Source organism: Aquila chrysaetos, chromosome 13 (genome assembly GCF_900496995.4).
Source record: "Aquila chrysaetos chrysaetos chromosome 13, bAquChr1.4, whole genome shotgun sequence".
In the NCBI taxonomy this organism is placed as follows: Eukaryota; Metazoa; Chordata; class Aves; order Accipitriformes; family Accipitridae; genus Aquila; species Aquila chrysaetos.
In genome coordinates, this window is record NC_044016.1 from 3,348,127 (window position 1) to 3,371,403 (window position 23,277).

The 23,277-nt window shown below is 41.4% G+C and overlaps 1 long non-coding RNA gene across 1 annotated transcript; it reads left to right on the forward strand.

Annotated features, from left to right (window-relative positions):
- The first annotated feature begins 13,183 nt into the window (after positions 1–13,183).
- Positions 13,184–15,500, forward strand: LOC115350483. Its single transcript, XR_003926457.1, has 3 exons — positions 13,184–13,274; positions 14,011–14,077; positions 15,371–15,500. It is a non-coding gene; the product is annotated as an uncharacterized LOC115350483 (long non-coding RNA).
- Positions 15,501–23,277: the final 7,777 nt, after the last annotated feature.

The window sequence follows — 23,277 nt, forward strand, 5'->3', positions numbered from 1 at the left end:
ATTTAACCTAAAGAAACAGAAAAATATGTCACCTCACCAGGAGCCCTTACTTGCAAAGTAGAAGAGCTCTCTCCCTTGTCTTCCTGGTGGCAGCTGGTCGAGACTTTTATAGGAGACAGATTATTGTTTCATCTTTTAGTGTGCAGTATTCACTGTGGCCTTATTCATGCATGTAGGAAGATGTCTCACAACTGACCTTAAGAAACAAAAGGTATGATGCAAGAAAGCTAGCAAGAGTTGAAAAGGAGTGATGGGAAGGATGGGGTGGAAACACCGTGAGATTATTTAGATATTCCCTGTATGAACAAATTGAAAAATGATGGTAGTCATCATTGGGTGTATTTGCCTCAGCAGTGAAGAGTTTCAATTGTATTTTAACTCTGTTCCGTGTATTTTCCTTTTTCTCCTTTGTCAGCTCTAGCCTGGCAGAGTTTTGCTCATGTCCATACTCCGCTACACAAATGTGCTGCGTTATCCATCCAAATTTGGTGTCTTCCTGCTATGTCAGGTACATTTTGCTTGTATGTCATGGAATAGCTTAACTCAGGATGGTGCTTCACGTATGCAATGAAGTACAGGCAATACCACATTTCTTCAACACTGGGTGTGCTTGCTTTATTATGAGTCAGGGAGATTTGAGAAATTGTTGTAATACACTACAAAGCATGCATTATTCAATGAATATTTCTGCTTTTCCTATTTTTTTTTTTCAGAAATCCCTAAAACCTGCCAAACATTATCAGCAAGTCAATATTTTGTTAATTCAAATCCTTCAATTTACTTTTGCAGAAATTTGTAAGCGATACTGAAGTTTTATTGAGAAATTTTTACGAAAAACAAACTCTGGTTTGCACACTGCTTGCAATCATTTACAGAAATTCTGTATTGCAGCAGGTGGCAAAATACAGCATTTGATGTGATTCCTGTTTTCTGTCAGAAAGGATTAGGAGTAACCAGTGAATTTGAAAGTTTGGATCTGAAAATAAGTTAGCAGCTGAAATTCATAGGTCTAAGTTAAGTAAAGGAAAAGTAATAGACTCAGAGTAAGGTAACAGACTCAGAGTGAGTAAATGCAATGAGTTGGCCTCCTAAGCCAAACTGCAGCTCTGTCAGCATCCTAAAAGGAAAAGTTGAAACAAAGGGAGGAGAAATCAGTGTTCTCACTTATAGTGTGGGAAGAAAGGAAAACAGAAGAATCCTATGATTTTTCTGGAATTTATATACATACATACTTTTAAAATGGAACTTCTTTTTAACGGAAATATAGGGCAATTTATGTTGTTCTGCCTCTCCAAAGTACAATTGTGGAAAGGTAACTCAGGCTTTGCATGGAATTTATACTGTTAGATTCAGCAACTTTATACAGTAATAACAGCATTCCTTGTCATTGTGTTTCTGTAGTAAGTATGCTATACAGTCATCATCTCATATTACTTTTTCTGTCATTCCACTCAGCCAATTGTTCATAGATAAACTCATTTGAAAATCTAGATAATCTTGCCTATTTGGCATCTATGAAAAAAGGGTAAATGCTATGGTGTTCAAATTAGAAGCAATTACATTCTCCATTTCTGTCCTTACCCTTGATTATAGTCATTGCTAATCTTGGTATTTCAAATATTTTGTTAGGCTGCCTCCACACTAATTTTTCCACTGTCTTTGTAATATGGCCTTTTTACAAGTTTCCTGGCAACAAAATTTCTACCTTGGTGCTAGAGACTTGCTGCACAAAGGACACTTCAGTTGCAAGTGTAAATGAGTTATTGTTCTAGATAAAGAGTTGCTCCCTGTGGCTGGGACCTCTCCACCAGCAGAAAGCAGTGGTGGGGAAGGAAATCTTGTGGACTAAGCAGTGGGTGCTCAGCACTTCTGCAAGCTTGCAGCCTGGGAACTCCCTTTGCCTGTGACTGCCTGTGGCACTGGAGTGAAAAGAAACATTACAGAGCTGAGGGGAGAAAAAAAAACCACAAAGAGAATGAGTGGGAAGGCAGGGTTTTAAGGCATAATGCTGCACTTAATGAACAGAAAAAAAGGGAGAAGGATCAAACAAGGGTGCTGTGTCCTCACACCCATTTCCTTAACTTCCCATGAAGGCAGCGATGTTTGTTCCATCTGTAATTCAGCCCAGGCCTCCAAACAGTCAAAGCCTGAAGAAAACAACCCATGTTTTCTGATTTGTTACAGTCTTTATCCTTACTGTAAATAAGGTGTCCATGCCACCTGCATTTAGGGGTATCGAATTGTCCTGCGGAGGCTGGCGTCTCTTTCTGTTGGCTGCGTAAGGAGTCTAGAAAGATTAGTCTCCCAAGGAAGGTGTCTAGAAAGCTTGTCCATAGTTAAAGGTTATCCCCTTCCCCCAGTACACCTTCCTTTTATACCATTCTCCACTGTGATATTTTGGAACAGAAATATTTTGTCTGGTTTCTCCCTTAAGAAAGTTATATTTGGAGACCGCTGTACAAGAAAAAATCTCTGCAAACTGATGCAGAGTATTATTATTTTTTTTACCCTCATTATTTTTTACTTGCCTTGGCTTATTTTTATAGTTCTGCCTTTCTTCCTCCTCACCAGATTGTTTATACTTAAAAAGAAATAAGCCTTCTGCTTGTTGCATAGTCAGTTCTCCTTACATTTTTCTTAAGTTAACATTGGTTTCTGTTGTCCTTTTCCATGTTTAGACATAGCCAGGATAAATTTCAATGACAGCCTTTCCAACTGTTTCTAAATATTTCTCGCTTTTCTCACAGACCAATTTCCATATGTTGCAAAAATTTAAACCAAAAATTCCATAAGGCATTCTCTCCGTCCCTCCAGCCATCATCCCAAAAGCGAAGGGGTTCGGTTTGTTCAGGTGGAGCTCGCTTTCGACGCCCCCGGCACCAGCAAATCTGTTGGGAGTAGGAGGACGGTGGAGCACGCCGCCCACGGCCACCTGCTCTGCCAGAGGGCTCCGAGCCTCGCCAGCACAGTGCCAAGGCACCAGCTCGGGGTGGGAGTCTGCAGGAGGCACAGATCAGCCGGGAGCTGCGCTACTTCACTTCTCCCTCGCTCGCTCCCGGGTAACCTTTGCTGACAAAGATAAAGCCTGGTGTTGGGTTTGGGTTGGTTTTTTTGTTGTTGTTTGTGGGTTTTTTGGTTTTTTTAGTCTCCCTCCTGGCAAATTATTTGCTTGTCTTACCTATAGACATTTAGTCAGTTGTAAGAGTATAGCCTTAGGTTTCTAGCTAGACTGAAAATTGTGTAACACAGGTAGAGAGTGTAATTACTTCCTCAGTAGACCGGTTAGCAGTGTGCACAACCTTGCTATTGGAATAATAGCATCTATATTGGAGGGGTGACTGCCAGGGGAGGAGGCTTCATCGCTTCTACTAGGACATTATTTTTATGTGGACAAGGCCTTAAACAAGGTCTTATTGGGTGCTTTCCTAAAAAACCACAAACAGCACCAAACCAAAAAAACAACCCATCAAAAAAAGCCCCAACAACCCAGATCTCCCCAAACCATCCCCCAGCCCCCTGAAAAAAACCCAACACCCAACCCCAAAAACAAGCTTCAAGTGTCATGTGTGAAAAATAGAAGTTACAGGCTCTTTTTGCCATATAAGCACCTATACTAGTTTCAGCAGGTTGAACGTGGTTATTCAGCTGTATTGCCTGCAGATGCTGAAGCTTTGCTGTACTCCAACCTCTCTGATCTCTTAACAGGGACTCAGTGGGAGAGAGAGGTAGAGATGCCAGCTCCAGCCCGGCATTAGGAAATCTTGCAATGCATTATTGCAACTGTGGCATTTCAAACTGGAATAGCGATATCATGAATAATCTTCAAAAAGAGTTACCCTGGCATATCCCCCCTTACTTACTGGGAAATGGGTGTTTTCTCATGGAAGACAATGAGACTCATAAGATAGAAATTAGGTCACCAATTACTGTTGTTTTAATATTAGCTGAGCTTACTTCTCAGTTATCCATTAGGTTAATTACAATTCCATGAATTAAGTCCCCTGAAATGTCATTATTATTGATTCCCCAAACCTACAGAACTCTGTAATACCAGGAGCTAATCAAACATATATTGGCTAGATACAGATCGCCCCAGATTAGCCTACTTTCTATACTGGGAGAAAGCAGGGCAGCTTCCAGTACATCTTGCCCAGCCTGTTGGATTGTGGACACCCGAACTTGCCCAGGGGTTCAGGGTGGTCTCGAGCGTATTGGGGAGTGCACCATGGCCTGTGGGCTAAGCCCAGTTCTCCTGCAGCTATCTCAAAAACCTAGCCGATACCCGCTCTCTTTGCCACTTTTACATTGTTCCTTCCTTTTTTTTCTGCAGACAATTTTAAAAACAACCACTGTAGAGTTCTGAGTATTATCCAATGTGGGCCACGACTGCTTTCTCTGGGACAGCTCTTCTAGTCTTGAAGAGCACAGATGTACTTTGTGTTCTTCAGGTAAAATTGCATGTCTGGAGATGACTCCACACAAAGTCTGACTTTCACATTAGCCAGAGACTTTTGCAGCATCAAACAGCGTTGGGTACCAGGATCAGTGATGCGGGGAGCGCATCAGACACCTGACTGAACTTGGGCCTGGGGAGGTAACTGTTGATTTACAGGGGTTTCTGCAGTATGTACCTGATCTCCTAGGAATCCCAGGCTGTAGGGAAAAAGGTGGGGGACCATGCAGTTGTCAGGACTCATACATTTTGCCATGCACACATGGACATCTGTAGGGGCAATAGGATGGTGGGTGCATTGTAGATCAGCCTGTGCTCACAGCTGCTCTAAAAGTAGTTTTGCATGACCAGGTATGGTGGCACAGCCACTGAGCTCAAACAGGTCCTTTCCATAGACTTGGAAAGCAAGGCCATAATTTTCTTATTCTCTTGGTGGGGGGAAGGAGTCAGTAATAATAATCTTTAGTTTGATTTTCACTTTTTTTTTTTTCTTTCCTCTGTCTGTATTTCTTTACAAGTTAGCTAAAAGACAGTTGTGATTCAAAAAATGCTTATGAGTATTCCTTAAGAGGTTCTTAAATATTTGTATTTTTAAAAAAAATCAAAAGCAGTAGTGAACAGACCATTGTCTTTCTGGTGAGAGACACAGAAACTTAGCTTAAGAGGTACAGTACCTAAAGAATAACATGAATTTATATTAGGCTATAAGGATAATAATGTTGAGGGGGTTGCAATCCCTCAATCTCCCAATGATTTCTGGTAATAATGTGATCATTTTGCAATGCCTTTTATTTTCATTACTTTCATTGTCACATAAATAAGGCATCAAAGTTTTAATACTTTGTGAATAGTATTCTCTAAATTACAGTAATGTAGTATACTACTTTGACCTTTTCAATATTGTGTGATTTGGTTGGCTGCTCTTTCTATTTATAGCTGTGCTGAGTGGTATGGCATGAGTGAGTGGATACCAGCTAATGAAAATATACAATACTGGAAAAGTCAAGTGAAGGTACTATGTCAGAGCACAATATAGTATTTCACAAAATGTATAGCATTAAGTATTGAAATTCTGATAAATCATTCTTATGACAAAAGGTACAATGAGATTAAAAATTGCAACAAAAAAATTAATCCTTTCTAATGACATAGATTGTGCCTAGGCGGGGAAATGGTGTGAATTTAACTTGATCTCATTATACTCCTAAATTTGTAATCTCATTTTCCTCCTCAGATGCTTCACTTAAGAAGGCAGCAGTGTGTGTGCGTTGTGTGTGATTGGGTGTGATACATTCTATATTTGGGAAAAGTTACTTAATCCTTCAACTTCAGTGCACCAGGAAGTGAGTAATCCTCAAAGCAGAGGGAAACTTCCCTCCTAAGATTCGGAACAGTCTTTTGGTTCTTATTCAAGGTTCTGCAGAATATAACCAGCGTTGACTGGCTTCATAAATCTTCCCCATTCCAGTGGTCTCAGCCTTTAGAAAGCCCGTTCCAGGCTGTGAGGAGAGACACATGCAGAATAATTAGAGCAGAGAACTCCACAGCCAGGACATAGATTACAAAGATGAGGTTTTGGCTTTCAGCGCTGAGCAAGAGCTATGGTCTGAACCATAGCACGCCTGCAGTGGACCTAGGAGCCTCTCTTAGCCAGCCATTACCCTCTGGATTATGATTTTTTACTCACTTGCTCCATGAAGCGGATGGCTGAGGGGGAGGCAGGAGGGAAGTGAAGAATGTTATTTCTTTGGAGCAAGTTACGTCTTTTCTCTTTCTCTATTTTCCCTGTTCTTTCAGATATGCTGTCTAAGTACTAAATGATTGCACTCAAGCCTCTGACAGTTTTTAGCTGTGCTCATTTATCCTGAGAGTATAGAGGACATAAGAAGAACCTGCTTATTCCTGTGCATCCATAACTGAAAATGTGAGCACATGCAGGAGCTTCTTTCCCAATGCGTGTGTGCATAGCTCAAGTCACAGCTGAAGTAACAGAGCCCCAACCTGAAAATCTTGTATCATCTCCTGCCTCCTCACTGAGAAGGAAAGAAATAAAGTGGAATCCAGGTTTTAAGTTGCTGTCAGGGCTGGATATGCAGTGATTTCTTTCTCAACCTTGGACTAGGCATATGCATGAGCAAGTAATGAGACATTTAGGAGCTCAAATTAGTCTCTTCTCTTAGCAACTTCCTTCTTCCCACACCTCAAAACACTCTAACCAGTCCTTCCCTCTTTATAATCCACCTCCAGCATCTGAACAACATAGAAGCTTCCAAAATGCAAGTGCTTTCAACAGGAATCCATCTAACATAAGCGTCTGGCCAGAGAGGGAGGATGTGGGGAGAGCTGGATGGCAGAAGCAAGTTTCTGTGCCCCTAGCTCCGACACCAGCGCCTGGAAGCAGCCACCACCAAGAAGCTGTGTGCATTGCACGCAGACTCCAGCCTCCTGGCCGTGCCACCTTAGCTGTACAACTAATAGCTGTAGGATAATTGCAATGCACAAGTCAATCCTTTTTTCTAGTTTAGTCTCTGTCAGTTCATGGCTTGCACACCGCTCATTAGAGGATCTCTGTGCTGTGGGAGACCCATGCGAAATTTACTGCAATGCCTTTGAGATTTACTGTAATGCCTTACTGCGGTGCCCATGCCTTTGTTCTCGGTCCTACTAAGCAGAGCCCTATCTCCTGGGCTCCCTCTCTTTCCTCATTTCCATTTATCTACCACTCATTTGCTCCCAACTATCTTGCTTATTCCTGTTTTCCATCTCTTTCCCAGTCTGTCTCTTGGTGGCCACTAAAAAACTTGTCACACCCGTACTGAACTCTCCTGGTTTTTCTCTCTTCCCAGTTGTCGCTTATAAGGCTCCACTTCCCAAACTGTTCCCTGCGTCCCCAATATCAGCCCCTTCCCGTCTGTTTTGTTACTGCTGACATGGGGATTTCCCTGCTGTCCTCTCCACTGCCCCAGTCCAGCAGAAATCTCAGCAGAAGAGCACAAGATGAAATCTCCCCTGCCAAATTTGTGCACACAGGCTACGTTGCAGGAGTCCATCTCTGGGACTTGAGGTGCTAAACTGTCAGTAGCTTTTCTGAATAAGTATGTTGATAGTGAGGGAAAGCGAAAATGTGCAAAAGCTGCTAAGATGGTTGATGCGGTACAGATTTTCACAACAATGGCAATGAGTACATTTTTAACACATAAACTACCTCCTGCCATATTTCAGATCCCCTCATCAGAGCATGACATGGATAACTGGAATTTTTTCAGTTAATCTTTTACCATTTCTTCTAACCTGGGCAAAGCTCTGTGGGTGCGTGGTGTGTTATATTTATTTATATTCTACACTCTACAGAGCTAATTAACTTGAAGCAGACAGTGGCATAGAACATGAAAGTTTGGCAAAGCCATTAGCACCTGAATACACGTTCAAAATGGGAAGTGTTGCGCAACCTTGGTATTATGTAGGATTAACAGTTATGCCTGTAGTAAATAGTTTGTTAATAGACAGAGAGGCTGGATACAGCATTCAAGGAGGTGTATGACTGTGGATTACACAGAGTCAGAAAACATTTTGCTCACTGAAAATTGCTACTTTGTACAGTTCTGTGTGGCTGTAAAGTTACCAAATGTGGGAGGGTTATGCTCTGTTGTTTTAGTTACAGGTGCCTTGAAGGTGGATTTTTTTCATACAAAAAATATTCCAGATTTCCCTCCCCGCCCCAGTTTCTGGAAACATCATGATTTTTAGCTGTCAATGAGGAAGAAATCAGTAACACAAAATATTTTTTGGTTACAGGTATATTTGGATTAGAAAAATGTTGCCACAGTGTCTCATTGTCTCCTGGTTGAGTGATACGTCTATGAAAAAAACTCTCTTCTGTTAGGGTAAGGAGAAGAAGTTGCATCATGGGAATCTCTTTTGTGTGCATCAGAGGAAAAAAAATGTAGCCTAGCTTTTGACTAGCCACTGGGGAGATAAAGAAGCAAGTGACTCCTGTGAGGAAATGGAGGAAATGAGGTTTTATTCCCCCCTCCTTTTCCTACACATTTGCAAAGCTGTTGCACATATGGGTTGCCCTTCTTGACTGTCTTCCTCTGGAGATGGGTGTGTATGTTATGCATGTCTCTCTTCATGAGCTTGTGTATTTCACATCAAGTTCTGCAACACGGAGAAGAGGTCAGTGTTTCTAACGAAAGGCTGGTTTTTTGATGGAAAAGTTCGTAAAAGCCAGATGTTCCAGTATCACCATGTTCCAGTATTTAAAGGGTGGCTATAAAGAAGATGGAGGCTGCCTTTTTACAAAGCAGTGACATGGAAAAGACTTGGGGTAATGGGTACAAGTTGCTCCTGGGAAGATTCTGATTGGACACAAGAGGAAAATTTTTCACAATGAGAACAATCAGCAATTGGAATAATCTCCCTAGGAAAGTGGTGGATTCCCCAACATTGAACACTTTTAAAGATTCAGCTGGACAGGGTGCTGGGCCATCTTGTCTAGACCATGCTTTTGCCAAGAAAGGTTGGACCAGATGATCCTTGAGGTCTTTTCCAGTCTGGTTTTCTATGATTTTATGAAATGGATTTTCATTTTGCCTTTTGTCTGCCAGACAGAAAGCCTGACTGGTTCCCAGCAGCTGTCTGGCCAGTCCCTCGTGGCCTGGCTGGGTCTAGGTCTTGGGGGAGTCCTTCACCAGACCCAAGACCCTGGGAGCTCTGAGAGCTCACAGCATGCACTTGGCCCCTCCTTCAGACTTTTTGCAGTTTCCCAAAGCAATTTTCTCCCTGGTCTGCCAAGCTCCTACTGCTGACTGAGCCAGGAGGCTTAAGATGCCAGCAGAGTGGGATCCTGAGCCAGGGGCAGTCCTGAATAGCCAGGGCACTGGGACAGACCTTTTGTTGCCAAAGCACCGTCTCTTCAAGCAAGCATACTGGAAGTATTTGCATTTCTCAGGTTTTGTTTTACACAAGCCCAAAGGAGAACAAGGTGACTTTAAAAGCAAAGATAGTCCTTTTGAGAACAGATCTCCTTTTATGTTGCCTTTTGTTTTGCTTTTTACTTCACCTCTTACAAGGCGAATCCTTTTTGCCTGTCTTCTAATAAAGTTGGTTGAACAGAGCGCAACTCGGAAAGCCACTGTGACCTGGCACAGGCTATTCAAGTCCTTAGCAAAAGGTACCCCTTTTCCACCTGCAAGAGCTTATCTTTCAGCAGTCTGTGCTCTGGCTGCTGTTGTGGTGCTGGGGTTGAAACAGTGAGCCCTGCTTGCCTGGTTCTCTCTCTGCTGTATCTTTGAACCCCAATAATTCTTCTTCTGCCAAGCCTACCCTTTTCCATCACAGGTGCCAGAAGGAACCTTTTGGGAAGGGTTTGTGAAGCAACCACGTGTATAGCTTGTGTGCAGTCTTCCACCTCTTATCTTAAATACCTGAGGAAATATCGTATCTACCATTCTTGATTATAGTATCTTGCCCTTCAGGTGGAAAAACAAAAAGATATCCAGAAACTCCACAATTACCATGCATGTGTATCACTGTGTTATAGGAAGATAAAACTGAAATGTATTGATATATCTGAAAAAAAATAAATCAAGTTTCTGTATTGAGGAAAACTGGTGGTGATGGGGGGAACAGGGTGAGTTTTAGTTTGAAGTGGATGGAAACCTATTTATACGGCGCTGGAAGTCCACCTCCAGCTGGAAGCATAGCCTCAGTATACCCCAGAATGCATTCACAGTTTTCCCTGAGTTCAAAGAAGAGAAACTTAATTTTGCAGCAAAACTATCCCTTAACATAAAAAATGGAACATTATGAGTTTTAAGTTAATATTGTGCTTGTTATCTTTCCTTTTTCTGCATTTATGGGATTAGTGATGCTTTGTGTGATTTCTCTTCCTTGCTGCCCCATTTCCCCACCCTCCATTAGAGCCATTATGGCAATATTCATACCTAACTGGATAAATGTACTCACAGCTTTTGTTCCAATGTACATTCATCTGCTGATTAAGTAGTTTTCTGGCAGCATTATGTCTGGCTAAATATGTATATTTCTAAATTTACTGCACCAAAATAGAATACAATTAACAGTGCAAAATGACTTTTTGAACCATTATCGTTGTATAAAAATACTAAAGTACAGTTTTGAACTGTCTGCAAAACCCTTAGGAGATGTAAAGGTCTGTTGCTTTGGAGGACTTCTAAAATATTAGACCAAATTCAATACCTGTGCTGACATGCAACAATGATCTAGTGGCCTAAAAGCAATGAGCCTGCTTTTCTCTGTTCTGAAAACTTGTGCAAGGGGCAATTTATAAATACCTTTCTTTTGTCAGATAGTTTTACTGTCTTACTGATGTTTGAATGCAGCATATACTTAACACATGAAAAAAAAAAAAAAAAAGTAAGCAAGCTCTTGAACTGAAGTCCTTCTTAATTTGTCACGTGCCTGAGCAACGAAAATGAATGCAATGACCCGACTCATTTTGTGGCAGTGACGTACCACCTTGAGCTGTTGGGAGAGGTCTGAAAGCATCGCCTGATGCTCCTCAGCCCCAACACCTGTTGAAACAGTGCCCCTCAAACCTTTACCGTTTCATGAAGTTTTTATACAACGTCAGACACGTTCACCTCACTTAGTCTGGACAGCAAAGTCCTTCAGCCTCTATTTCAGAAGCAAAGATGACCTGCTCGGTTATCCAAGTTCATATTCAATTAGTGGTTAAGAATTCCTTATTTAAATACCTCTAGGGAAAACATAAGCTCTTTAGAGGAGATACTTAGACAAGTTAAGCGTGATTCATATTAACGGCAATTTGTAAAAGCTTGGTTTCACTGAAGATTACATCTGTTGTTAAGAAGTGTTAACTTGAATAGGCAGAGACTGTGGTGATTACGCGTATTATCTACACCCTGGGGGAGCTGCTCTGTGTTATTATTATTTGAGGCAAGTTCACGCTGTACTACTGAATTTGGATGGAAAAACTTCCAAAAATGTGGCGGTGTTTACACTGAGTGTTAGAGTTGCAACAGTTTCCAAATCACGCTTGAAGTGGTTTGTATAAAATGCGATAGGACCATTTGTCCATCCTTTTCTAGGGGGAGGGTTTATGGGCAATTTAAATAAAAATTGCAAAATATGGAACATAAATTAAACTTGGTAGCTTGCAGGATTTTCTACGGTGAGGCACAGCAGGGCTTTTTAAAAAAGTCTTTTTTTTGCACCTATGCTTGAAAGAGCACATCTTTCAAAACCTGGGAATTGATGTGGATGTAAACATTTAGGATCCAAGCCAAAGCCAGCTGTCTGTGTAGGTGCCAGGAAGGCAATCCTGCTGCCATAATGTTTCACCTACCTCAGTGTTTCATCTTTGTCCTGGAAACAGATACTGCGGCAGTTGCTGCTGAGTGGACGGGAAAACATTGGGAAACTGCTGATCTGTAACAGACTGAATGGGGGACTGGTCTGTGGCAGGCTTTAAGTTTGTAAATTTGTGCGTCTTTTCCAGGTACAGATCCTATCTCCCCACCTGTGATGCAGGGCACCACACTACCAAAGAAGTAGTAACAGGAAAAAAAAATGACCAGGGCTGACTCAGGCTCAGTAAACTTGTTATGGTGAGAAAATGCTTCTTTTTGCTATTGATCTCTTTTATTTAGGGAAAAAAAAAAACCAACTAGAATTAAGCATAGCTTGAGCCTGAAAAATCATCTATTTCAATCAAAAAGTTTTCCACAGTACCTTACAGAGTTATAGTTGTGATGTGTGGTTGCTTATTTTCACTTGGGGCGGTATGACTCTGACTGGAGCTCTTGTAGCCCAGGGAGCTGCCAGACTCCCATGTGCAATGGGATATAGTGTTCAACTGGGAAGCTCACTGCAGGGGTGTAGGTGGAAAAGGAATATGAGCTATCTGAAATACAACTTTTATAAGGTGTTGCAGTAACTTAAATTAAAAAAATCCTTTTTGGCTTTGGCTTAATATTTTTTTCCATCTCTACACCTTTATATTTTCCAGTTTAAAAAAAATCAACTCCCTTCCGTGGAAAGCAAACACTTACAAGTGAAAGGGTTAGTTTGAAAGTTAATTTTCTTGTGAAGTTTCCCAAGAAACTTTTCAACCATCCACAGTATTAAAATTTCAAAATTAATTTTTCTTTTCCTTCCTCTTAAAAAATCTGCTTTACTCTTTGTTAATAAATAAAAAGGATCAATGTGGGCAACAATGTAGTAACAAAATGAAACCAGTTAAAGAAAACCACTTTCCTATTTTTCCATTATTTCCCTTGTTATGTGTACATTATACTGTGCTATCTTTTATCAACGTGGGCCTCTGCTGTGAAATTAAATCAATAACCACTGTGCCTAAATTGAACTCTGAGGGGTAAAAAAAAAAAATAAATCTCACACTATTATTATTTTTCCTTTCATTTCTTATTTATTTTGCCTTGTCTTTGTGTTGTAATCTATGCTTGTTCCGAATGAGCGCCATTGGATGTAACACACTATCACATAAATTATGTGATGCTGTACAGCTACTTTGCACTCAGAAGATACTGTTGGAAAAACTGAAACAATTTTCAAGCAATTGAAAATTTGCATCTTTTTTTCATGGAAAATGACCAACTCGGTAGTCACGTAACATGATTTACTGCGTGGAAAAAAGGTGTGGTTGGGGTGAGGTTTAAGAAAAACACATCAGACTTTCCTTAATTGTGTCCTTACCTTATTTTCCAGCACATGGACAATGGCACAAATTTGAAAAGAAAAAGAAATATTGAGGCTGAGAGCATTCCTCCAGCCAGTGGCATCACAAGTAAGGTCTGAGGTGAGCAAGGTCTCGTGTGAATGTACCGGTTTTACCTATAGATTGATTAAGTGCAGCTGGAGTTTGCGGAGGGGTTTCCTATGCCCGAGCTTTGAAGTCCCCATTTCAGTGCTCAGTCTCAGCAGGGATGACTGCCCAGCAGACTGGATGTGTCCTGGCTATGGTATATCCTGCACATGCCAGCTCTCCTGCTCTGCAGTCACGTTGTCCTCTTTTGCTACCATGAGGATTTTTCTCTCTCAAAAACTTGAGGCTTGCTTTGACAAAAATTCAGTTGGACAGGAGCACATGTTAAATAAAACAAAAGTATGAAAAACCTCATAAAATACTGTGTCTGCTGTATATCATGCTCCAAAACATTAAAGACTCCACAGGAACAGGAGTTCACAACACAGACGGTGTTCTGGGTTTTGTTTTTTCGTGGTCTTTTGTTATTTTTTTCTGTTGGAAGTTACTCTGAAACTAAAATGAATTATTAAGCAACCTGAGTAACTGCTGTTTATGCACTGAATTTATAGACTATATTGATCATTGTATTTATTTACATTGTTTTGTAACATCATTAATAAGCTAATAATAATAATCATAATAGTTGACTATGAATATGACTATGAATATGACTATGAATTTAGAGTGTGCAGAAGATGACTTTTTTCTCTTTTTCCTCCTCCCCTTTTTACTTGCATTCCTGACCTGGACTTTATCCCCATGATGTTTTTGTTTGCAAACACTGAAGAACGAGCTGGATCGAAGGGATGGTGCTGTCCTTCACCGAGCTGCCCTAGCCTAGGATCGTGCTGCAGGTGGGTCACTTCTGCAGGCAGCCAGCGCTTACTGAGCAGCCTTGAATCCTGTTCCTTGTTCCAGGCGTGGGCACCTGCGTATCGGGGCATTTTCATATTGATGCTGGGCTCCCTCTGTGCAATTAATGCATAGGGAGTATGGAGGGAGTTAAATAATTGCATGTCAGCAGGTAAGGTTCCTGTCTTGCTTTCAGTGAAGTGAGGTCCTGCTGTGTCTATCCAAAATGATACCTTTTGGGGGGTTTTATTTATTGCTAGTTGGAAAGAACAATAACAAAACATAAACTGCAGCCATGTCTGTCTCCCTGAATCTAGTTGTTCCTAGACCTGTGTTTATGCCCTGGAGGTCAGGCATATGATACCCTCCTAACCAGGCTGTTAGAAATGTACGTTGCCCAACTTTGTGTTATCCTTTCAGCATACACTGAAACACAAAATAGGCTAAAACATGCAAAATATTTAACTCAGGTAGCTGGGTTGAGGAGTGGCTGTGTTTGCAGTTACGCTGACGCACCCATGGCACCCTGAAGTGTGGTGAAAAACAGCAGGGAAGGATAGGGGACAAATATGTCAGTGGCAGCAGAAACAGGACACATGTCTACAGCCTTCCTCCATAAATTGTCTCAACTTCAATTTGAGTTTTTAGTTTGACTTACAAGCCCCACATTAAAGTTAAGTTTTTTGAAAATCTCCCAAGGACAGAGATCCCCAGCCTCTCAGGGCACTTGCTCCAGTGGTGGACCAGCTTCACGGTGAAGAATTTTTTTTCTTTGCATCCACTTAAAATTGCCCTTGCTGCAATAGAGTCTTTACCTCTCATCCTTTCAGAGTGAGATACTGAGAAGTCTGGCTCTTATCTACAACCCCCTAAAGGTAGCTGAAGACAGCAATTAGCTCCCCCAGCCTTTGCTTCTCGAGGCTGAAAAACCCAGCTCCTCCTATGTCATGTTCACCTTTAGTACACATGCTCTCAGATCTGGAATAATTATTTTCACATAATGTCTCATTTTAAATACTTGGTGAGCATTTAAAATGCCTTTTTTACTGGATTTGATCACTTCCTTGAGTCCTTTTGTTCCTGAGGCCAAAGAATGGCCTCACCCAGTCAAGTCTATCCTCGTGGCTTTCTAAGCAAACCTGAAATGTACCCAGCAGAAGAAATGAAAAGGCCATTTTCTGTGATTACCCATGTCCTCCTGCTGAGTCTAAGCTCAGAGAGGCTGAGGTTAATGGGCAGAAGTCAAAGGCTCCAAGATCTTCCTTTTTCTCCCTTTCTTTTCCACCTTTCTACAGGCTTTCAAAGACGACGGTTGCTGCCAGCCCCGCTCCCTGCAGCCCTGCCCGGGAGACCTGCTGCCCAGCCATGAAGAGCTCGGAGCTTTGCTAATGCATCTGCTGCTTCTTGAGGAGTCTGACCTCAAGCCCTGGAGGATGCTCCCCCGGTGAGTCAGTGGACTGATTTTAGCCATCCTGACTACCTCCTGCTCTGGGTGCATGTTGGCTACAGACAAATCAAACATTGCTCCCAGCTTCCTTTTCTCCTTGCCATAACAACAAGGTAGGATTTCGCCTTCTCCTTTACATAATAAAGGTACTTAGGGATCTTTTAAAAGTTGATACCTTTATGCGTTATTTTTCGTAACTGGCAGCCTTATATAGGGACTTGGCTGAAGTCACTTGCCCAATCTTACAGTCTGAGTAAAGACAAATGTTTTATTTTCCATGTTCTTGCTGTTCTGTGTGATACCGGTGGACACCGTGAGTTGTGAACATGCCTGAACTTCATGGGTGTGCTTTCTGTCATTTCTTTAGGCTAAGTGAAAAGAAAACGTAAGGCAGTGTAGACAGTGAGAGCTGAAAGAGAAGCTGCTGTACAAGACAGTAATTAGTAGTTAGCCGGGCAACCCTTAGCAAAGATTGAATCTTTATGGCCCAGTGGTCTTTTTAGTGACTCGGTACAAACACAAAAGCTAGGTCACAGACTTGATATTGCCGCGTGGGCTTTAGGGGCAGAAAGCAGTCAGGAAGTCAAGAGAGGCAGCAGACTGAGACAAGGCTGGGAGAGCTTAGCTTGAAGAAGAAGCAGAAGCAGCATACCTCCAGGCGTTGGACTCAATAGAAGCAGATCTGAAAACTGTACTCAGACAACTTGCTTCTGCATTTGTCTCTCAGACAACACGATTTTCTGTACGCTGTTTATAAATAAACACGGTTGTACCAAAGGAATGCTGAACTTTCTGAATTTCTTAATAGAGTATTCTGGCAAGGCATGTAACAGTTGCTATATTTTCCAGAGTGAGCCCAACACATCTGTCTTTCTTTCAGAGCAACTTCCCTGCAAATTGAGTCAAAAGTTTACCCCAAGTCTCATTATGACGTTATAAGAGCCTGGACAACAGAACTGATTACTTTGCCGCTTCATACGGAAAGGCTGTCGACGGTGGGGCTGTGAAGGGCCGAATGCCGCAGCGTGGGGCTCCGGCTGGTCCCCAAGATGGATAAGCACACCTAGAGAGAAAACCCACACCCTGGTGCTTCATGGCCATGCAGCATGCTGATCAAAGTGGTTAAGTAAGGAGATTTCCAGGGCTTGATTTCTGCTCCTAATGAAGTTGTGAGGTCACTCTGGGTATGAAGTCCGGCCACGGTGTGTATCCTGAACGTACTCAGGTTCGTGCTTTATAAAGTAAAATATTCCCAGCTTTAGGCATGAAATTGGGTATTTTCCTATTGATTTTTTTTCCAATACAAATGTATTTTTTCCCACTTTTGTCTGCTTTATAAACCTGTCTCTTCATTCGGGTATTGTCTTTGATCTGGAGTATGCATAGTGCCTCTTCTGTGCTTTTCCTGTTCTCTTTCTTTCAAGAAGCATTCTGGCTTTTATTGTGTTCACATCAAAGTCTTAGAAGTCTTTCCTCAGTGAGAATTATAGGTCATCAGGACAGCGGCAACTGGTCTAAGTATATTACTGTTTATTATTTATACCTTGTATAGGAGTATAGCGGGTACTCTGAGTCTGGTCTGTAGTACAGTGAAATCGATAGGAAATGATCCTTAATTAATTGGGCTTCTGGTCCTAAAGTAATTCAGCACTTCCACCGAGAATTAACTCATCAGCCTCTCTTGCTAAGTAAACATCACAATAAATAATATAAACTGTTGCTTTCAGAATGTTTTGTTTTCCTGCAACTCAAAAGGAGCTTTTGTTTAAAGTTTAAAATTTTTATGGAGCTATGCCTCTGGGCATTTTAGACATAAGATGAATAAACAATGATCTAGGGTTTTATTTAGAAAACCATTCCTGTGCATATATGGGCTTGTCATTTTGAAATGAAATTTTCATACAAACTTTCAGCCCAAGGGACCAAGCGGGATCTTCAGATTTAAGAATTTATAAGTATTCTGCCACTCAATGGATCCCTGAGCAGTATGTCCACACCAAAATCTATCATTGTCCACCATCCCTGAGCACTTTGAGTTTTTCATATTTACTGGGAGCTAGCACAGCATGGCTTTACATGGTACTGTCTGCAGTATGCAATTAATCCAACAAAACTAGGCAACTTCACAGACTGCTAAAAGCTACTAATTAATCCTACCTTCAAACATCCATAAAGACACACTCCATCGGATCACGATGAATCTCACAGCTAAGATTGTTATTTGTCAGAGGAAAAACGACTTCCGAATTGTCAGGTTTCTCCGACAACATGGTTCCTTCCTAAGTTGTCAGTACTGTGCTCTTTTCGGGCTGCCAGGTAGAAGCGAATGAGCTGGCTCGTACGCAACGAAACCAGCCCCAGCTTCACCCTTGCATCCCAGCCTTCAAAAGCCAGCGCAGTTGTGTAAGGATCTGTGCTCCTACAGCATCTGAGATGCATTTTCCTTTCACCTACCTCCTTTGTCCCCTTCCTCCCAGCCCTGGTTTTTCACCTGTGACAACTTGCTTAGATTGTGTGGGATGCCGGAGGCCGGGGAAGAGGCCGGGAGCGAAATCCCAGTGCTAACTTTGCACATCAGCTGCCACCCCATGAGCACCATCTAGCTGACTCCTAATACAACAGCATGGGAGGCTGAGCAGGTGCAGCCACTGGAATTCAATGAAACAAACTTTCCATGCTACAGCTTGGCGATTGTAAGCTGTAAAAATACTGTGAAGCACCTGGGAGCCTGATATCCATATAAACTTCTTGCCGCGTCCGCACGTCTGGTTGTGTCGTGGTGCAGTGACGTGGCAAAAGTATCTTCTGCTATGGGGTGTCTGCACGGAGCAAGTTTCAGTCTGAGGATTGGGGTTTTCCACCTTTTGTACTGTATAAATATCAAGAGTATTGCAACCCATTTGTTTTCAGCTGATCAATTCTCTGTAAAGACAGCGCGGTGCTGAGGGAGAAGCACTGAACTGGAGCCTGAAAACCTCCTTTTGCCTGAATACACTGTGTGATTCCTCATCTGAGAAACAGGATTGAGAACTTATTTATATCATTTTTCTTCAAAAGCATTCTGTAAAGATGACTTAATTACTTCTTGCACAGTAATTTGAAAATGAAAAATTCTGTCATGTTCAGAATTAGAAAGGGTTTTTACTCCCTTTTGAAGGAGAAATACAGTTCCATGGGTTGGGTTTTTTTTTTGTTGTTGTTCTTACAGATTTTACATTTCCAATCCTGATGTAAAGAGTCTTGCTGAAGAATTTCCCAGGAATGATGACAGCTTACCCTTATAGAAGCATTGCTTGTTGTTAATGTTAGCGTAGCACTGATACATAGGGGGGTATGATTTGCACTGTAGAAAAGAGAGTTCAGGGATCCACTGCAGTGAGCACAACTGTGAACTGTGAAATCATATCTTCCATATGTCTTCCAGTTTAAGTAGGCATCTGTTCATTCTTTTCTTTATATCCATAGCTCATAGGTTCACCTTTTCTCAGGCAAAGACAAAAAATACTGACTTTCCTTACATGTGCTCCACTTGGCGGTATTCAGTGCAGAATGGTGTTGTGAGGAAAGATGCTGGGTGGGAATCAGGGGAACATTGCAAGGAGGTGTGGAAGGATTGTATTTAGTATATGAAGAGCAGCTTCCAGTCTGACTGCTATTCATCTATATTAGAAAAATTCAGATTGCATTATGCATCTCCCTATGAAAGCTCATATTTCAAATGAACAAAAAATATTGGACAGCGTAGCAGACACCTAGTCATATGGATGTTTGGTGCATAAAATTCAAGAGTTACTTATGTGTTCTATATTGATGGGCTCTGGGGACAGTGCAGCTTGAAAATGTTTTTGTTATTAAACCCAGGAGGAGCTGGAACCACCCGAAAAAGTACACAGTATCAGTTCACACATCCCTCAGGTGCGCAAATGTCAATCTCCAAAGTTAGTTGGGAGCCAAGTGTGAAAAGATAGTGATTAACTACACCACCACCAGCTACATTCAAGTCTGTGGCGTTTTTTTCAGGCTGTCTCAATGTTTTTGAAGGAAGGGTGATAAAATATCTCAGAAAGATTGATAGCTTTTCAAATGATGGGACCAGCTTCCACCTGATAGGGGAGCATGTTTGTGCCTTCCACAGTGCAGTGAAAGGTGCTTTCTTCACGAAGTTGGCCGTCCCCACGAGCCGTGCTCTGGGTACCACTGTTTTGGTTGCCGATGCCTGCGTGGTGCTGCTGGTGAATTTCTGGCTTGCCCGCTGCCTGCAGTCTGCCTAAACTGTTACTGAATTCTCTGCCCTATCGGCTAGTGGTGCTTCATTTCAGATTTGCTCTAGTTCATGTAGTAGTGGTTCTCTACCGGCTGATTCGAAATAATTTTGGTAATTGGCTTCTTGCACTGGCCAGTGTCATTGAAGCTGTAAGAGTTGGGTGGGAGTCAGTCGACTCACCCACCATGCCAGACTCCAGCAGACTCTTTACACTGCTATTATTTAATTTAATCCGAGCAGAGATTCTTCAGAGCTAAGTAGCATGAGGGTTGGCAGCACCAGCAAATACATGTAATTTATGTTACCTTCACTATTCCAACAACATGCTAGCAAAGCTTGCTTCTTGACAGCTGGCTAGCTCCTGCCATTAGCAAGAACGTGGTTCTACGACCTGTAAGAGAATTACTACAGAGTTGCCAGGACAGGCTAGAAATAATTCTCCTTTTTAAGGTAATAGATGATAATTTATAGATATATTCATTGTGGAATTGATGTCTTGTTTCTTTGAGAAAAATGAATTGTGTTTCTTCCTTCACCACTTTTTTCCAAATGCCTAGTTTAAAAATGAATTCCTTTATCTCCAGCCATCCCTTAAGGTTTCTTTTAACAGGGTTGTTTTAAGCATAAAAATTGTGTGAAAGCCTGCAGGTGATCCTCATATCGAAAGACTTGATGTGATTTTTATTTTCTGGAATGCAGTCCCCAAACACCTCACCTGCAGTGGTGACTATTTCTACGCAGGGGAAAGAAGCAGCTGTCCTTTATAAATTGTTCTGCCTTCAGAGGCTTGAAACAAACTACAAGAAGCCGCATACACTCAGGTACTGGTGTACCTAAAGATGTAAATGAATGCCTACATGCTTAAGACAACAGTTACTCTGACTTAACTTTTGTGTGTGTTGATCTAAGATTTAGCACAGACATCTTTTCCCAATCCCCCTATCCTTGCATGATGTTACATCTCCTAAGAAGGGCTCGTGCGCTACCGAAAGGCTAGTGCAGGAGAAGGGCATTTCTCTCCCTGTCTACGTCTCACACTCCCAGTCTGGCCTTTGGCCGATGTCATGATTTCTCCTGACTCCATGCTTGATTAGTGATATAGCGGTAATGCTGTCTCTCTTCTTCCCTCAGCTGTTGTGAAGAGAAATTTGCTGATATTTGTAAGGTAGTCGGATATGATGACTGCAACATATAGAGTCTTTGCTCCTAGGGGAGCAGTCAGTTAAATGTACACAGGGCACAAAGACTTGGTAAAATATGAAACCTCTGTGAATTTATTCCTTTTAATTGTATTCCATATTGTATTTTTGAGTACCTTCTTGTAAAATGGTGCATAATCTTTACTGAATGCAAGACTATAAGGTCTCCTTTGGATTTAAATTCTAAGTATTTGCATAAATTTAGCGCCATAAAATTATTTTATTGGCAAATCAAAATGCACACACAGATGTACCTTTCAGAGCTTAATTTTGTAAACAAGGCATCGTATTCTGCTTTCAGCGAAGCTGGCATAACTCTACGGTAACATCAATAGATTTACTTGAGATTTATATTTGGGTAACTGAGAGCAGCATTTGGCCTAAAGACTCCAGAGTGAGAAGCATGTCATTAGTCATCTGCCCAGCAAGGGCAGTCTACTCCGAAAATTTACAACTGAGTAAAAATTTTGTGCCAATCAATTTTTAGTCTGCTTTAACATCCGCATTTTTCATCCCTATCTCATTCTTTTGTTAGTTAAATAAGATTATTTTTTTTTTTTTCCTTGCTTGCACATCAGGAAGCTCGTAGAGTCTTGCTTTTTCCAGATACAAAGCGCTAGTGCTATTTTTACGTGGACAAAGCTCCATCAATTTAGTTTAGTAAGAGATTATATACAGACAGAGCAATGGTCTAATCGGGGTCTCAAGGACTTTGAAATATTAAGCTTGATTTCTGTTGCAAGTGATTCCTGTTACCTACTTTTCTGATGAAAACATGCTCAGTAAAAGGAATACCTTATAAATGGCTTCACTGCTGTAAGATCACCACAAAAATTCCCAGCTGATAAATAGTGTATTGTGACTGTCAGTCAACTGCAAGTGAGTATATACACATATCCTACATTACCCTAACCTTAATATGTGATGAGTAGCTATTTTCCTTTGTGCATTGCAGAGAGACTTCTGTTGTTCAAGCAGCAGCATGCAGTCACATGCCACAGTCTGGAGCTAAGTTACCTACCACTCTTTAATCATTGGGTAGCTCTGGCTGTCCAACGTTGTCCGACCTTCAATTTTTCTTCCAACAGCATATGCTGGGACTTGTATCTTTAATTTCATTCAGTCACTGAAACAAATACATTGATGAGGCTCAAAATTTTAAATTTCAAATAATATATACAGACTAAAGGTAAAAATCATAAAATAAAACTACCTTGAAAACTCCACGATGAAATCCTTTGAGCATTTTGTTAAAATATATAGGGGCTACTGCAGGCTGATGAAAACATGCTTTAAATGCCTGCTAAGAATCCTAGGTGGAATAAGTATAATGGCCTCATCTTCTGAAATATATTGTTGATATAGAACTATTGTAAGTACAGCACATTAGCACATCCAGAACTAATGGTGACCTTTGCTTTAAGCAACACTTACTGAATTTGAAATAACATTTCTTTCTGGAAACAGATTGCATTTTATCAGGGAGGAAGGATGTTCAGGCAGAAGAAGGTAGGTGCCAACCTTTGCTGTACCAGGGCAGGTTTTGGAAAAGGCAACAGATCCTGAGAGTTAATCCAGGATCATACCTGAGACAGTTGTTCACTCATGATTTTGTTAGTATTTTTCATCAATCAGGCATTATAAGAGAAGTTAAAAAAAAAGGAGGACGAAAGGAGAAAAGCGCTATGCATGATCAGGCACTCCCTGAATTTAGAGTTGATGTCTTTGACACATTTTGGATTCAATGCTCTTCTTCACAATCTTTGTATGAGATCAGGGGGAGGAGTTTGAACCTGTGTTCAGAGTTAGCCTCAAGCATTTCCCATCCTGAACACTGGGGGTGTACACTGGAGAATGTTGGTACTAAAACCAGTTTCTCAACGGATATTTTTTTTTTCTTTCCTTTTTTTTTTTTTTTTTTTTTTTTTTTTTTTTTTGCTTTTGCTATAACACCACAGTTTAGGCACCTCCAGGAAAACGCAGCACAGTGAGAGCTTTGGGGTCTGCTGGGATCTCACAGCAAGTCAGAGATCAGTGCTGAGACAAAGACCTCAAGGCTCCCTCTCTCTTGCAATATACACTCTGTCCCTGCCTTTTCCTAGTTAAACCAAGGAGAAACTGTTGAGGACGAACACTTCAGCATATCAACTGTGTTGTCTCAAAGTAAGCTTCTCTTACCAATGCTTCCAGCTGTCTCGGTCTGCAGGATCCTCAGATGTCTTAGTCTCACAGCTCTTACCTGGCATCAAAACTGAATGGCAGACACTGTCTTATTTCTTATTTCTGCAGGGT